A 16,790-nucleotide genomic window follows, 5' to 3' on the forward strand; every position below is an offset into this window, starting at 1 on the left:
AAAAAAAAAAAAAAAAAAAGACAGGAGGATCAAGGGAACAATACAGAGGATGCAGAAACAACCCCAAGTACCTTCAACTATTTGATCTTTAACAAAGGGGCCCTAAACAGACAACCTCTTTAATAACACTTGGGAAAACTGGCTAGCCATATGCAGAAGAATGAATTTTGACCCATATCTTTCACTGTACACGAAACTAAAATCAAAATGGATCAGAGAACTAAATGTTAGAGCACAAACACTTAATCTGCTGGAAGACAGAATAGGTAAACCTTAAAGTCAAAGTGAAGGTAAGGTTTTTATGAACAAAATAGTATTGAGAATCAACAAATGGCATCATATTAAATTAAAAAGGGTCTGCACAGCAAAAACAACCAATAAAGGAGAGAGAGAACATAGACAACAAGGAAAAATTCTGTCAGTGGTTCCTCTAAGGACTAACATCTAGAATATATAAAGAATTCAAATAAATTAGATCCCCAAAATAAAAACAGAAGACCCAATCAAAAAATGGAAAAATGAATAAACACTTCACAGAGCTACAAATGGCCAATAAATACATGATGAAATGCTCAACATCACTGGCAATTAGCAAAATGCAAATGAAAACAATGAGATTCCATCTTAACCCAGAAAGAAAGGCTATCATCAAGAAACCATATAATAAGATTCTGGAAAGGGAATGGGGAAAAGAAAGAACTCTTCTACATTACTGGTGCGAATGTAAACTAGAACAACCACTATGGAAATCAGTATAGAGATTCCTCAAAAAACTAAAAATAGAAATCTGATTTGACCCAGATATTCCCCTTCTAAGAATCTTCTCAAGAGTGAAAGACATCATGTTATCGCAATACAGTACATGAATACTCACATTTACAGCACCACGATTCATATAGCTAAATCTTGGAAGCAGCCTGTATGTCCATCAACAGAGGAATGGAGAAAGCAAAGGTGGTGTTTACCCACAGTGGAGGACTACTCTTCCACAAGAAAGATAAACTCGAACTATTTGTAGGAAAATGGATGCACCTTGAGATCATAATGTTAAGGGAAATAAATCAGACACACAAGCTTAAATAGCATGTTTCTCTTATATGAGAAACCCAAATCATAAATAAGGAGCAAAATAAAAGATAGATAATGGGAAGTGAGGCGATGGGACATTCTCAAATGGGAAGGGGATCAAGAGATGGAGGGGGCAGGTGAAAAGAAGGATGAAAAAAAGAATTAAGAGGTTTCTTGCACATGTACCAACTCTGCACAGGGAACATAAACACGATGTAGAGGCTGGGGATTTAGCTCAGCAGCACAGCGCCTACCTGGCAAGCACAAGGTCGAGTTCGATTCCTGGTACCGGAAGAAAAACAAACAAACAAACAAAAAAGAAAGTAAACATGATGTAATGTAAACAAGCTAATAAAAATAAAATAAAATAAAATACTTCCTTTGAGTAAAAACAAAAAGACATCAAAATCTATAACATAGCAACAGGAAAAGTGCTTATTTTTTGTATCTTCAAGAACAGTGATGGACAACGAACATGCAGAGGTGTGACTTTCACCTGTGTAGGCTTTGTTTTCCTTTCTTACTGTATTTCATATCCAAACCTCACAGAAACAGCAATAAGCCAAATTTAAATATAAAAAAAAACCAATCACCTACTCTTCAATAACCCCAGAGGATGAGATAAATGACTCACCTGCCTATCATGGAATAAAGAGGCTGGGAAAACTGGGCCTAATCACCACCAACAGAAGAAAATTTAAAAGAAGACTACAGTAATGTTTTTCAAAACTCACATATTAATAAACTTGGTATTATGGCAAAAATGACTGATTTTCTAGTAAAACACAAATGTACTACATTTACTCAAGAATAGACAGAAAAAGTAAACAGACCAACGAGCATGTAAGAAAGCAAGAGCTCTCTCTGCCCACTCAGTAGGAATGGATCAAGTCTTCCAGTCCTTTTAAGAATATCTCACACTTAGGTTCTCTGAACGTTTATAGAGAAAACACACATAATGAAAGGCTCAAAAGAGACATGCAAAACAATGTGTGGGATACCTAGGCAGACAACTGTGATCCCCAAGAAACAAAATACTTTTATAGTTCAACAAATCACAGTGGTGAAATTGACAAAGTAAATAAAAAGTGCCTCACAAGAGGAATAAAATGGTCAATCAACATTAAGAAATACTCATCACGTAGTATTTTTAAAACAGAATGGTATATCTCCTTACCAACTCAGCCAAGACTTCAGACTAATGACAGCAATCAGTGACAGTGACAAAGAGAAAGCCGTCACTCAAACAGCCTTTCCCTGCAGGGAGTGTAGAACAGCCTCATGGAATCTTTCTTGGGAAATCTGGCAATATTCATCAATTAAAATGCCCCTTCCTTCCAAAAGTTTCATCTCAGGGAGCTTATTCTAAAGAATATTATCATCACACACATAACTGTGTCCCAGAAAAGTCCCCTTTGCGAGATTAAAACAAGGCATTATACCAACAGGCGACAGGAAGGTGAAGGCAGTTCTGCGAGGTGAGGTGGAACCTGCTTTCTGGCACAAGGCCGGCCTCCTGGCTGCTCAGGACAGACCATCCGGACAGTCAGCGTCCTGGCCACACTGGGTGCTGGGAAGTAAAATTTCTGAGGGTATGTGCACAACTGTGCCCTGTGAGGGCCTTAAAAAGTTGTTGCAATGTTGCATTTTTAATTTTTCTTTTCAGTTATAGAAAAACTCGTAAGACATGGTACCATTTTAATTTTTGATGGTAAAGGTATATTCACTGAAAACCTTGACATATTCATTAAGTTGCTTAAACACCTAATATATGGACTGGGACATAAAAGTCACTTAGGACAAGCACAAGGTCCTGAGTTTGATTGCCAGTACACATACACAAACACACACACACACACAAAGTCACTCAGAAATAAATAGGAACCTGTGTAAAATAAAATTACATCCATGTTGTGAGATTCCTTACACATTTTTCTTCAAAATGTAATTTCCTCTTCAGCTTTAAATAAATTGAGAGCAAAGATGATCCGATCTTTTTTGTCTACCCCTATATACTTTGTACAATTACCTGAAAAGAAATAGTTTGATCTGGATGTAGAGAACACTGCCGTAAGTACCTTGCTATCCCAAAATGAAATTATCAAAGTAATTTGTAGTTGGAAAATCAAGAAATTAGTTATCTGGAGTGAACTCCACGATCACCACCCCTTTTAATCGTAGGCGAGGAACGGACGACATGTTAATACCATTCTGTGAACTTCATGCACATTATTTTTGAAAATTTCTGTGTATGTCTTAAAAGCAAAGTGCATCTATATGTATCCCCTCAGGCAAGGAAAACAGACAGCAAGACAAGGGATACTGCTATCACTATATTATTCTGGTTCAATAACTAAAATGTGTAGCTTCATATTAATTCCCCGAGAAAATAGCATTCAGAACAACCCACTGCCAGCAAAGAAAATTCTACTGAAGACATAAAGTCCACATCATGTACTTGTAGGGACACAAACCATGTCTGATGTCACAACTGTAATTCCTCTCACTTAAAAATAGGCCACAGTCCATTTTCTGAGCTACAACTTTGGACATCTTAAAGTGTATTAAACAAAGTGGCTTTCAAATGAATATGAAAGAAATTCTGCCTTGAGTGATTAACTTTAAGCCTATGGTTCTGTCTTCTGCTAAATCTCCAAAACCAGTGGTGGTTTGTCCTTAAGAAAGGATGTTTTAATCAGATTGCTTTAATTTATAGTGATACTGATGTCCCATCTGACCAGCAGATCCTAAGGCAATTGAATAACCATAAATTTCACATGACTGGGTAGAAACAGCCTAAGCTCTTGAGCCCCCAGATGTGTGGCCAACAGGGGGTGACTGCCTGTGGAGGCTTAAATCACCTTCTAGACAAGGACCACTGATGAAATCTAACTCACTGAGACTCGTGGATTTGCACAACTCTCACAAGAATGCAAGGTCCACCCACTAACAAATGGTGACCCAAATGGTAAAGTTCACATTCTTTCTTTTAAGCAAAAATCATCCTCTGCTTAAATGTGCTATAGACAAAGCACCATTTTGCTGAGCCATTAAAATATAGATAAATAGCAGTTTTTATCCTGGCTGAACAGTATACATTTGGACTTTGTTATTTTACCTGAATGCTAGTGTATGTTAAAAACTCTCGTAAGGTCTCTGAACACTGATAACTGCAATTCCACAAGATAGTAAACAGAGTTAAAGCGTATTTCAACATAATTTCTCCTACCAATAGAAGCTCTGTCTCAGTAATTCATACAAGGAGAAATGGAACTTCACCCTCAGTCAAAATAATAAACTTGCTGATCAGAACACCTGGATCTACAATCAGGAATAATAGGTAAGCCAAGGAGCCTAGACTCAGAATGAGGAAGCAATTTAAGGACACCGTACCTTGAAAATGGGACAGAACTGAACTAAGCAACCTGAATAGCTGTCTTAAAACACATATGGGGACAAGGATTAGGTCAGCTGCACCCCCCTAAAAATCATGGCAGGTTCTATGCCTACCTTGTGGCACTGAATAGCGATTCTCTTATACTTAAGCCTCTTCCTGCCCCTTTCTGTTCCATCTGGCTTCCAAACCCCCACCCCCACTCTCTTGAACAATGGCCCCGAACAAAGTGTACCACGCACACAACACATAATTCCTGGAAGCACAGAATAACATACAAAAAAAAAAAGAAGAAAGAAACTGTTGACATGAAGAAATAAAAATTCACTACCCTGCATGTAACTCTCACCTGCTTAAATGAAGCGACCTCTTAGAGGACCTCTGGAAGACTCCATTTGCTCTGAGTCACTCGCTTTCTTCTTCCTCCTGAGCAACAGCTGTTCTGAACCAGTACTGTTACTCATTTTATTTTTATTATCTAAGGCCTTTTTTACAAAGACTGGCAAAACACACTGCTCCAGAGCCATTCTGAAGAGACAAAGAGGTCTGCTCTTCCACGACGGATTCCCAGTATCGTCAAACTTAAGCATCGTCATAAACTTTGACACAGAGCTGAACGAGTACTGATTTCTAACTCAACAGCCATACTTCAAACCTGCCGCACCCGGGAAGCCAAACAAGAGAGTGACGAGCTCATCAGCACAGAATGCAGAGAGGGGGTCTGGAAAACCATAAGCTCAGTAAAATGTCCTGCTCCTCCAAAGGAAGAGCACTTTGTTGATGTTCTACCACTACAACAATGATTTACAAAGGAATAAATCAACTCTGCCTGGGGTTTGCACTCCAGGTGTACCTTAAGCTCAAGCAAAGTTAATCGTTCCACATTTTGTAAATTTGCTTTTTATACTGTAAGGTTTAAAAAAATGGAGTAAATTACACAAAATACATTTAAGGCTTCACATGTAAAATACATAAATAACATCAAACTAAATGAAGTAAACTATAATTCTCATCTCTTTTTTTAAAAAATATAATTTTTTATCTGTGAAAAATAGGAATCCCTCACACAGTTTATATGCTGGATATAAAATTAGGAGATAAAGGTACGGAATACACATATATCTACGACCCAAAACTTCTAGCCAATTACAAGAAAAAGTAATGCATTTACATTACAAAAGCAACAGGTCCTCTCCATCTATCAATCAAGCCCCTAGTGACAAGCTTAAGTCACGGGACTTTTGGCTCTAAACACAAGGGATGGGATGCTGGCCTGGAAGGCTGGTAACATGGTAAGCAGGTGCTCTAGTGGACAGGGCATTCTGGTGGACAAATGCCACACCCTCTCAGTGAAAGACAAGAGACTGTCCAGGAAAAGAACAACACAAGCAATTATGGTTTTCTCCCCCATCATCCTGAAATTCTCTGGGTGCCGGCCTCCCTCTGCAAGGCAGGCTGCTTTGTGACTGCTTACCGGCAAAGGGGGTTCCACTCCCCTCATCCAGAGCTGCCATCCACTGCCCACAGTTCTTTCCCGGCCCCAGAGTGGGGCAGCTTCTCATCTCGTTTTACAGATGAAGGCGTGAAGGTACACAGCAGCTCCTATCTGTCCACTGCAAGTGGGCGCCGCATCTGAAGCCAAAACCTGTGCCCACCATGCTAAGATTCCTTTTTGGGGAAACTGCAGTCCTGGAATTCAGACATCTGAGTTATCAAATGGCGTACAAGAGGAGGCCTGTGTGCCGGGGGCGTGGGAAACACCAGACAGGGGAGCTCTTCATTCCAACAGTGTGCACCACAGAGGTCCAGGGCACAGGGCCCCGCCTGTTGGCCGTCCCAGCTCTCTCCCCCATGCCTAGGACCCAGCAGTGCCACCACTCAGACTTCAGGGACAGAGCCTTTCTTCCTCCAGCTGCTCCGATCTACCCAGTATTTCACAATGCATTTTCCCTCTGATTGAAAACAAATTACAGGGAACAAAACATAAACTGTGGAGCAGAGTTTTCTGTCTCAACCAAAAAGCCTGGCCTAGGTGTTGGGGTGCTACTGACAGGATACGCTATGGCAAGCCCAGGCCCGGATCACCCCACACCAGTATGGGCAGCACACGGTAAACACATGTGGGTTTCAAAGGCTTGGTTTGAGGATAGAACGAAAAGTATCTCAGGACTAATTCTTATGGTATTTACGTGTTTCATTTTTGGGATGCCCTAAGTTAAAGAAAACAAATTACTGACATTGATTTTACCTGACTCTTTTTACCTATTTTACTGTGGTTACTAGAAAATGTAAAGTTATATATGTAAGCTTCTGTTATAGCTCTCCTGCACACACATGGTAACCTGCAGACCAAATCCTAACCCATTCCTGTGCAGCCTATAGCCTAAAAACAGTTTTTATATTCTTAGGTGGTTGGAGAAAAAAAAAAAAATCAAAAGAGGAATATTTTGTGATAAGTGAAATCACATGAAATTCAAATTATAAGTGTCCGTAAAGGTCATCTTTCTGTGCCACACTATCTCTGATTACTGCCCTCAGGCCATGGTGAGTCAACACAGGCTGCCTGGCCTGAAAAGCCTAAAATACTTCCCATCTGGCCCTCTGAAGAAAGTTTGGTCAACCCCTGCCCTAGAGTTCTGCAAATACATGTTTTCACAGATGAGGCGGGTGGAGCTTGAGCCACTGGGGCATGAGGTTGCGGGGTTGATCGGGGTCCTTCTACCACCCCAACCCACGGGAACAGCAAGAGCTTGCTTCTTCCAGAGTCTCCCTGCATTGGGTCCTCCTTAGATGGCTCCTGGTGGGGGGTTCACTGTCCCTGCTCATTCTCAGAGCAGAGAGGACCATACAGACACTGGGGACCTGAAGGCTTGCCTTCCTAGAGTGAGGTGCTTTGCAGCACCCACCCTCTCTTAGGAGAAACAGGGAGAGAACCAGGTGGACATAGGACTTCTAAAATGTGTGCTCTGAAGTACTGCAACCTCAAAGCCTTCAAACCAAGATGAAAATAAACACATACATTTCAACAAGCATGAGGAGGATCAGAAACCCAACGTGGCTCTGCTCCAAATAGTACCCAGTCAGGGACTCAGGGCTCTAATCAGGTTAGTTAACTGTACCAGTCTGTGTCCTTATGCAAAAAGGGAGCAAAAAAGATACGACCAACTGCCTAAGGTTGTTATGATTATTAAATAATAAAGAACTCAGAATAATTCCTGGTTCACAGCAGGCACCTGAAAAGTATTTGTTGAAAGGAAATGGGCATTCATTGAACAATTCATTTGGGGAAATGTTTATTCAGCCATTTACCCAATTTAATTCAAGCCAGAAAGAACTGTTCATAAAAATTAAACACATTATAGATAGCAAAAAGTAATGTTCAACACCGTGCATCATACTGTCACGTTGACTCAAAAGTAGCTCTCATGCAGTATGGTTTGTTCTTTTTTTTTTTTTTTTTGGTTTTTCTCCGGTACCGGGAACCGAACTCACGACCTTACACTTGCCAGGCAGGCGCTTTTTGCCGCTGAGCTAAATCCCCAGCCCCTGGTTTGTTCTTATGACCTCAGCTTTTCACATCAAAGAAGCTACGAAGAAGGACCTTCAATAAGCACTACAGCATTTGCCTTGAGAAGGTCACTGCAGGCATTTTCTATATAAAAATATATAGCCACCATAAAAATGCCAAGTACTAAAGCCAATGTGCAAAGTTTCTTTTAGTGCTATGTACTTTAAAAAAGACTTTTGTCTCATGGCAGAACTGGTATGGTTGTTTTTGTTCCCTGATGGTCAGTCCAACATATAAACGACCATGTTGCACTTCCTGCTTTAATTATTAGAAAGTCCGAATTCTAAGTTTTGATTCATATGTACCCACTAGAGGGTGTCTTAGAATTTCTATATTTTCCCCATGGTCATAACCTATGTATTCCATTTCTTGTTCTTTATTTGTATTTTATCATATATTTAATGTGCAACCTCAAGTGCACCTCAACTTTGATGAAATGAGATAGGTACAAGCAGGCAAACTGTCAGTACTGACGTGCACAAACAGCACTGCATTTACCAGATATCAAGCCTGCAGAAATTCTCACCCGAGCCCACGGAGGATGAAGTCTGCAACTATCATAGTGACCAAAGAAGTCTGCGCAATTCTTAGTTTACATTGTCCTCTGTATTTGTGAGAAACTTCTAGAAAGGTAGAAAAATTACCTAATAATAGACATGGGCAAGTAATGACAAAGTACTATCTTTTTCATAAAAGGGGAAATAATTCTAAATCTGAGTCTCAATTTAGTGATTTCCCCCCCCCCCCGTACAAAAATCTAGCATGTGGGCTACATTTGCTCATACGGAGAATGCAAAAAATTTTACAATTTCTGCAACTCTTGCACAATGAAGAAAATCTAACCGGTCCTGGCCCAGCTCCCACTTTCACTGAAGGAAGCTGAGGAATGGAGACTCCACCACATGGTAGTTAATAATCTGCAGGGTCCCCACATCCATCAATCAGGAGCAGAACAGGACAAAAATCTCACCAGCCCAGTGGGTCACTGGTGCTGGTCACATGTCTGTATTGCCCTCAGAGAAAGAAGGAAATGTGCTAGCTCCCCATGTTCTGCTTGCCCCTGTTGGAACCTCTCTTTATCTCACCCACTTGCACCAAAGACGTGCTTAGACGTAGCGCCCACTGCTGCTTGTCAGCACTCCCCTCTGTCCCCTCCCTGACTGCCCAGCAGCTCCTTCCCTACCCATATTTCTGTCTTCATCGGGTCATCTGCTCATCACACGAGGACCACTCATGCCAATGAGTGCTCTGCCCCTATGCTCCTGTGTGCATCTTCATGGCTTTGGGCAAGAAGAGTGCAAGAAACTACCAGTCTACCAGAGCGGTCACTGATTTCTCTGACACTTTACCTAGCATTTTCTGGTGACTTTCTTTTTCCTTTTAGAGCTTTCTATTATCTTGTGCTGATGATCTGGTTTCTGTATTTACTCTCTCAAAAAGTGATTTTGATACTGGTACTGATCCCAATTAGTTTCCTGAGAAAAATCTATACCCTGTCCCTCATATTGAGCTGGGAATGGGTGCCAAGCACTGCCTGGTGTTAGCTGGGCGTGGTGGTACACACCTGTAACCTCAGCACTGGGGAGGCTGACGCAGGAGGACCGTTTCAAGTTGAGGGCCAGCCTGGGCTACATAGAGAGACCTTGTCTCAAAACAACAACAACAAAAAAAACCTGCTTGGTGTTGGGGACATGACTTTCTGCTTCTGTCTGTCTGAGTTGCACAATGCTATAGTGGCCTCAGACAGTGATGACTGGCCCCAGTGCTCACACAAACACAGTATCTAAATGAAGAGATTAAAAACAATGGAAGACCCCAACACTGACTCCACGTGTTTTTCCCTATCTGGAGCTTCATCTAAGCATCACAGGTAAACTCAAACAGGCCCTAAATTCATAAATAACTGACAGCTTGCCAGGCCTACACTTTGTAGTGTTAACTCAGGATTTCCATGTTCTTAACAACCTCATCCTCAAAGCAGACATTCACCCAAACCTCATTTTGTATATTAGGTACAGAGTGGTGGAAAAAAGACTAAACCAGTAATAAAGAAACCTGGGTTTGAGCCCTCCCCACGCTGTGGACTTTGCTGAGTTACTAATATCTCTGCATTTAAGAACCTACAGAATTCCAGGATTTACTCAGAAATCATCCCTCAGTTTCCTACAGTAACAAATGTGATTCTCAATGCAATATTACCTTCTAACAAGTCCAAACAGAAATGATATAACTTATAAAGAAATGTAAATACTCCTGAAAACAAATATCTTCCTTCATGGCCATTACACTGAATCGATTAAACACTCCTAACCAATAGAAAAACCATATTAATAGACAGTAAGCCACATTAACCTGCTCAGACCAAGAAGGTACAGCTTAGTAACCCACTCCTGGGGCTGGGAATGTAGCTCGTGGGCACAGACTCTCCAAAATGGAGGACCACGTCTGTGGACAGCAGGACGAATGACTGCCTCCACACACACCCTTTCAACCAGCCCTCAGATGCAGCTAAACAGGAGGCATGGATTATAAACACACTCTCTCTCTCTCTCTCTCTCTCTCTCTCTCTCTCTCACACACACACACACAAGCAAATCCCAAATTCTCAGTCCAGTGACAGATACTAAAAAATGTATAGCTATTATGAAAATTAACCTTACTTTCTAAAATTCACATTCTGAACAGCCCATAATCTTTCATCAACCCCAGAAAATAACTGATAAGCCAATCTTCCTGTAAAACCATTAACAGATTCTGCTCTCTGTCACCACGGTAATTTACAGAGGCTAATTTTAATCCTACCACTAAACCACTAATCCCATGACTCTACAGAATTGTCCCCAAGTTTATGTTGCTATGGCGAGTACTTTTACATTAGGAATCCACTTATTTACTAACAGTTACTTTTTTAAAGTTGGTTTTACGAATGAGATCATATTCCTCACCTCTAATTTTAAAAGTAAAAAGCCATTTCTGAAAAAGAAAGGCATTTACTTGAGCACCTGGGGTTGGACTGTACTCATCACAATAATATTAATTTAAATTATGCCTGGTGTTACTCAAAGGATTATCATCATTATGCTAATGGTCATGCTAAAGTCACAGAAAGCATTGAAATGACTCATCTGAATCTGGGGGGAATATGATTATCAATGAATGATGATATTTTCTCAGACTGGCATAAAGACGTTCTTTGTGTCATGGTAATGATATAAATTATGCATTGCCAAGGCAACGTGCATCACACTGCCCTGGTTCTCTGAGCAATACCTGGCCCACCTCTCAATGCACACAGGCTTGCCTTGGGGCCAACAGGTGACTGCGCATAAATTTGCTTACTTCTTTTCTTAGAACAGGAAAAACAATATGATCATGGCTAATAAGACTCATTCAACAAGACAGAGGTACTCCACAGCCACTCAAGGTATTAAAAATGGAGAGGGGTCTTCTACGTTAATAAATCCAGAAACACAGCACAAGAAGCCGCCACTGGGAGTCAAAGGCGAGTCTACCCCAAAGTGAACCAACACATGTGACCAAAACACACCCGCAGCTGAGAGGCATAAGTGTAGAAAATTCTAGAACAGCAGCACAAAGATCAGTGACATTATGAAACAGACCCTGTCTATCTCTTCATTGATTCATCCTCTAGGGGGAAAATAAGCTAAGCCTTTAAGCGGGGAAAACCCTGTATTTTTGGCTGTGGGTTAAAATCACTGGAATAATCAGGAACTAAACAGTGAATATTGTCTGACCAGTCCAGCTTTTAGCCTAACTTGCCAGCAGCCAATGTCTTAGCTACTCATATTTGGCTCTGTGTTTTCCTGAATTAACACAATCACTCAACACTTCAGGGCAAACTATTTCCCACCAAAATTACTTCAGGAAAAGAAAAACATGAAACTTGCTCACTTCCCTTAAATATCAGCTGAATAAGAAACTGCTAAAGCCACAAATAACCTCCCTGCACAAATTTCAATGCATCATTCACTGTGCTAGATTTCAAAGAACATTCTCGAACGCTGAAATAAATCAATGCCTAAGCACAGCCCCTAGTCAGTTCATGCAATATAGGTTAAGTAGTACCATATGGCAAAGACAGACACATGTTGCCCTTTGCTGAAACAAAGGACAAAAATTCCTAAACAAATGTCCCTTGCTTTCACATGGTAAGAACTGGAGATCAGAGGGGTTTCCAAGTGTTAATACTACTGAAAAAATAATTTACTTCTCAGCCATTAACAAAAAAATCAGAGTTTTTAACAGAACCTCAATATTTAGAAGTCTCCCTGTATGTCTTGAAAGCTGACACTGGTACTTAATCTATACACACCATCTCTTAAATGAGCAAGAAAATAGGAGGACAGCTGTATGCAGAAGGCGGTGCTGACATCAGCAACTCCCCAGGGAGTGGTGGTGGGGGAGACAAGTCTACCTGTTTCTGGTGGAATAAAGCACCTGCTTAATTCTGCTTGGAAACAACAAAACATACGCATCTCTCACCCCAGTCTCACCATCAGCTGAGGAACTGTCTGAACCTTACAATTATATACACTGCACATCTCTGCAAGTCAATGTTCACTCTGTTACAGCTTGACTAAAATGCCTCACTCAAAAAGCAAAAAGGCAACAACACAGAGAAAAAGACAAAACATCTACCAGAATGAACACAGATTAGAAACACACAGCAAAATGTACCCAAGGTTGATGCTGTTGCTTTTAGATGATTTTTCCTATTCTCCTGGGTTATGTTTTACTCATTACTTAACATATATTTACATGTTTGCTTTCTAAAAATAGTTGCAATTCTTATTACTCTGCTTTGTAATTTTCAGTACCATTTACATGGAAGATGAAATGCCAGGTCTTTTTTTGGAAAACTACTTTTAAGGCACGTTGAGGGCCACAAAATTACACTTCTTTATCCCTTGAATGTCTGCAGGGGAAAGCAATTCAATCCACACAAACATGACAGCTTCACTCTGGCAGGGAAGGCTACAGCTGCTCAAGTCACGTGTAGCCAGATGCAGGGGATAAAGAACGCAAAACGGACAGTTACAGTTGTAACTGCCAATTTTCACCAGTTCATAGGAGATATATTTCATATACTTCAACAGCCAGTACAGGGGACACATTTATAGCCCTTATGAATGCATCTTCCCTATTGCTACTTATATCATACCCCAAAAACATGCCTCCTTAGGAAACAATCTATTTTAAAGTAAAGATGCTTTTTAAAGACTTGAACAAGACATTCCAAATCCATAACAAAAATCTTTATTCTTCTTCCCATAAGGTTAAATTTATTAATAAATTCTTCACAAATGGAAATGCTGGATATAATTCCGTTCTTAAAACGAGTTTGGGACAACTTTCAAAATATCTGAAAAGTCTAAGGTAACCACAGCTCGCTTCACTTGCTAAGAGCTCTCCACTCACACAGCCGCCTCGCCAGAGATGCTGAAGAAAGGGTGTTAACTCAGGGCAGAGGTCACCCCTTTACTTTAAAAAATGTCCCACTCCCTGACCTCCAAACTCACTCGCTCCTGGGGCCCAAGGGAGCCAAGGACAGGGCTTCATTGTGGATGCTTTCTCCTCTGTGGCCTGCAGACACATCCCAACCCAGGGCAGCTGCAGGACACTTCTAGCCAGTGCATGGAAAGGTAGGATTGAGAGTCCCAGGGGAAGAAGGGGAAGGGAACACAGCCAGCTCACCCCAGCACAAAGGGCACCCAAAGCACAGATCATCACCTGCGGGTGCAGCTCCACAGTCCACATTCACACCTGCCTCCTGGAATCTCATGTACCTCTCTGCCTGGAACACACAGTGACAGATTCCAAACACCACCCAACTGGACTTCCCAAGGGCTCCACTTCCTAAGGCCATAGCTCACAGGCAAATGCAAATCCAAATGAGATGCAGTCCCCCAACACACTGGCAGGGTCACTCCCTGGCCCCATGAGCTAAACACAGTAATGAAATTAGTCCTTTATGCTTCCATGTTAACAATTCTGGAAGCAAAGGTCAAAGGTGCACAGGGAAGGCCTTATTGTAGGATGGCAACAAGGCAATAAACAAAAATAGAGGGGAGTTCGAATGCGCAGGGGAAGCTCTGTGAATGCTACACATTCAGTAAGAGGAGAGTTAATTGAACTTTTCCCACCACTTCTACAACTTTTGAGGGGGAGGGATCAGGCAGCAAAGAGATGCATTTTTGAAAGGACTGATTGTGTTCTGAATAGCTTTATCTAAGCACTAAAACGTATAAACATTTACAGCTAGGAAGCCGGTCTGCTTTTGAGGAAGGAATGTTACTTCCAAGTTCAAATACTGGCAATGCTGACACCTCCTCAAATAAATTTTGTTTCTGCTTTGTTCCCTTAGATTTATTAATTATAATGGATATAAACCCACATTTACTACTGAGAAAACTGGATCGCTCCAGATAAATTTGGCCAAACAAAAATCAAAAAGAAAGCCGATACGCCTGTCCAGCACACTTAACAGCAATGCTTTCTTCAGTCAGAAAACTAGTTATATTACAAGCAAAATGCCACTTGTAATTAGATAATTAACATATGTTCTTTCCTCCTAAATTGAAAGTGGAATAAAAACGCAAACAGTGAAATGTCTCAAAGGTCCAAACCAGCATATTGCAAGAGGAAAGTGCACAGGCTGGGGCAGGCTCCCTCCTGCTGAACGTAATCAGCTTATATTTCAGTTTCCTATTTCTATGGCATTAAGGTATAATGCAGCTGAAACTCTAAACACAATCTCCAGTAAGACTTGAAGCCACTCCCACAAAACCCTTTTTCAAAGATTCCTTCTGGTTAACTATGAATAAAACCCATACAGAGCCTGGAAAGAAGAATAGATAAAATCCACAACAGCTCAATAAACTACTGGTTTTTCAAGACCCACGCATGGCTAAACTCTACTTAAGTTGTGAGGCTGTATTATCATTTTTCCCCATTTGAGAAGACTGGAAGCTATCTGTTAAGAGTATTCCTCTCTTCAAAGTACTCTTTAAAGAATCTTTTTTTTCACATAATTGTTGCTAAGCTTAATCACATCAAATGCTCCACTTATAAAACTCAAATATCTCCTGAGGTGGACATAGAGACAAAGTGCTTTTAACACTGTGACCGGTTTTTTTTTTTGTTTGTTTGGGGGTTGCTGTTTTGTATTTTAAGGACTTTCTGTTTTTATTCACTTAATTTCCATCCTAGAGACATCTTATAAAGTTAGAATTGCAGGACTTTAGAATCCCAGGAAATTTTTATCTCTAAATTTAGTTACCTCTAAACACTGTCTCCAAATAACAATATTAAAACACTTGGTAATATAAGCTATCCCTCAAGACATCAGCAGTTATCAAGTACACATCCTAAAAAAGTTCTTGACCCTACATTGGTTCAGTATATTGCGCCATTTGGGAAGACTACTGTGATAAAAGCTCTCAGAAACACAAATAAGCAAATCTCCTTTCTCTCCATTCACTGTGGAAAACAGAGTCGCTACCAAATAAACCACGCTGGTGTTTTGTTTCATTAAGGCATGGCCAACAGTTTTGGTTAGCTTTATTACAGATGGGCTCGGGATGCTATTTTTTAGAATGTTAATATGCCCTGAATATTTCAGTATATTCAAATTAGCAACTGTAAGAAGACAAAATCTTACTGATGAATTAAGGAAAAATTAGACACGTTAGCACCTTAACACATCAAAATTCTAATTTAATTACCAAAATACCTGTGAGTCTTGGGGCGCGCTCAGTTTATCTGGAATCCATTCAAGATGGCTATGGGGTCACTCCTGTGAAACTAAAGATGTCGCCAACCCCTGACTGACCCAGCTGCACACACCACTGACACCAAGCTGAGCCCTACTCCAATTTGACTGGGGGAGCGCGGTTCATGCACAATGGTGCTACGTGGTGTATTCCATTCTGGCCAGTCTGTGTAAATAAAATTCAGGTCTTTCGACGCCACAAATAATGAGTGCAAGGGAAAATGAAGGAGGAACAAACAAATAATAAAAAGAGCTTTTTTTCTTTACAAGGCAGTAGCAAGTACCCTATCGAATAGCACACGCATGCCTAGTCTCTTAAAGAAACATTCCTAAAGCAAAATACTTCAATCATATTAAAAGGGTGGTTTAAAACGTAATCTGGGAAAGAGCCTGGTGATGTGCTATCCACTTTGCTGTACTCTGCTCAACTCACATCCATTTTTAAATCGTCTCTAATCAAGATCCAATACTTAATGGCCGGGGCTCAGGGAAATGCCCGCGTAGTGTGTATAATTAAGGCCTGTCTAAAGTTCCTTCTGTGACTTGCTCGTTAAGTCGGCGCAGAGGGGGTTGGGGGGTCCCGGGGCCCCGTTCTTTGTTACACAGTGGACACCTCTGGAAGGCCTGGCCCCGGCCACCGGCACATCTGGGCTTTAGAAACAATCCAGAAGACTACTTCGGCCTCCTACTTATCTCGGAGGAAACTGCTCCGGTCCCATTAGCAGGTCACAAACCAACACACGGCGCCCCTCGCCGAGATGCCTGACCTAGGCGCCCACCGGCCTCCCCCACCCCAAACCTGCCCCTCTCGGGGCGTAGGACCCGACTCAGGTGTGAAGACTTATGTAACCGTCCTCGGGGACCACGCCTTTCCCACCACCCAGCCTCCAGCAGAACAAAGTGAAGTTTAAAATAGAAACCAATTACCTGGCCTCCGCAGTGCCTCGGCCCCAGAGCCCGGCCGCGCC

At 41.2% G+C, this 16,790-nt stretch overlaps 1 protein-coding gene across 2 annotated transcripts in view; it reads right to left on the reverse strand.

The window, feature by feature from the left end:
• Positions 1 to 16,790, reverse strand: part of Znf516 (zinc finger protein 516) — a 124,306-nt gene that overhangs the window by 103,411 nt on the left and 4,105 nt on the right. The window contains exon 1 of one of the 2 annotated variants that reach the window (XM_005373088.2): positions 16,750 to 16,784. The exons of the other annotated variant lie outside the window; for it this stretch is intronic. The gene's annotated coding sequence lies outside the window, so the exon portion shown is untranslated. Of the gene's footprint in view, positions 1 to 16,749; positions 16,785 to 16,790 lie in introns of those variants that run through there. 2 annotated transcript variants of the gene reach the window in all.

This window comes from Chinchilla lanigera, unplaced genomic scaffold, assembly GCF_000276665.1.
Source record: "Chinchilla lanigera isolate Chin_1 unplaced genomic scaffold, ChiLan1.0 scaffold00001, whole genome shotgun sequence".
NCBI lineage: Eukaryota > Metazoa > Chordata > Mammalia > Rodentia > Chinchillidae > Chinchilla > Chinchilla lanigera.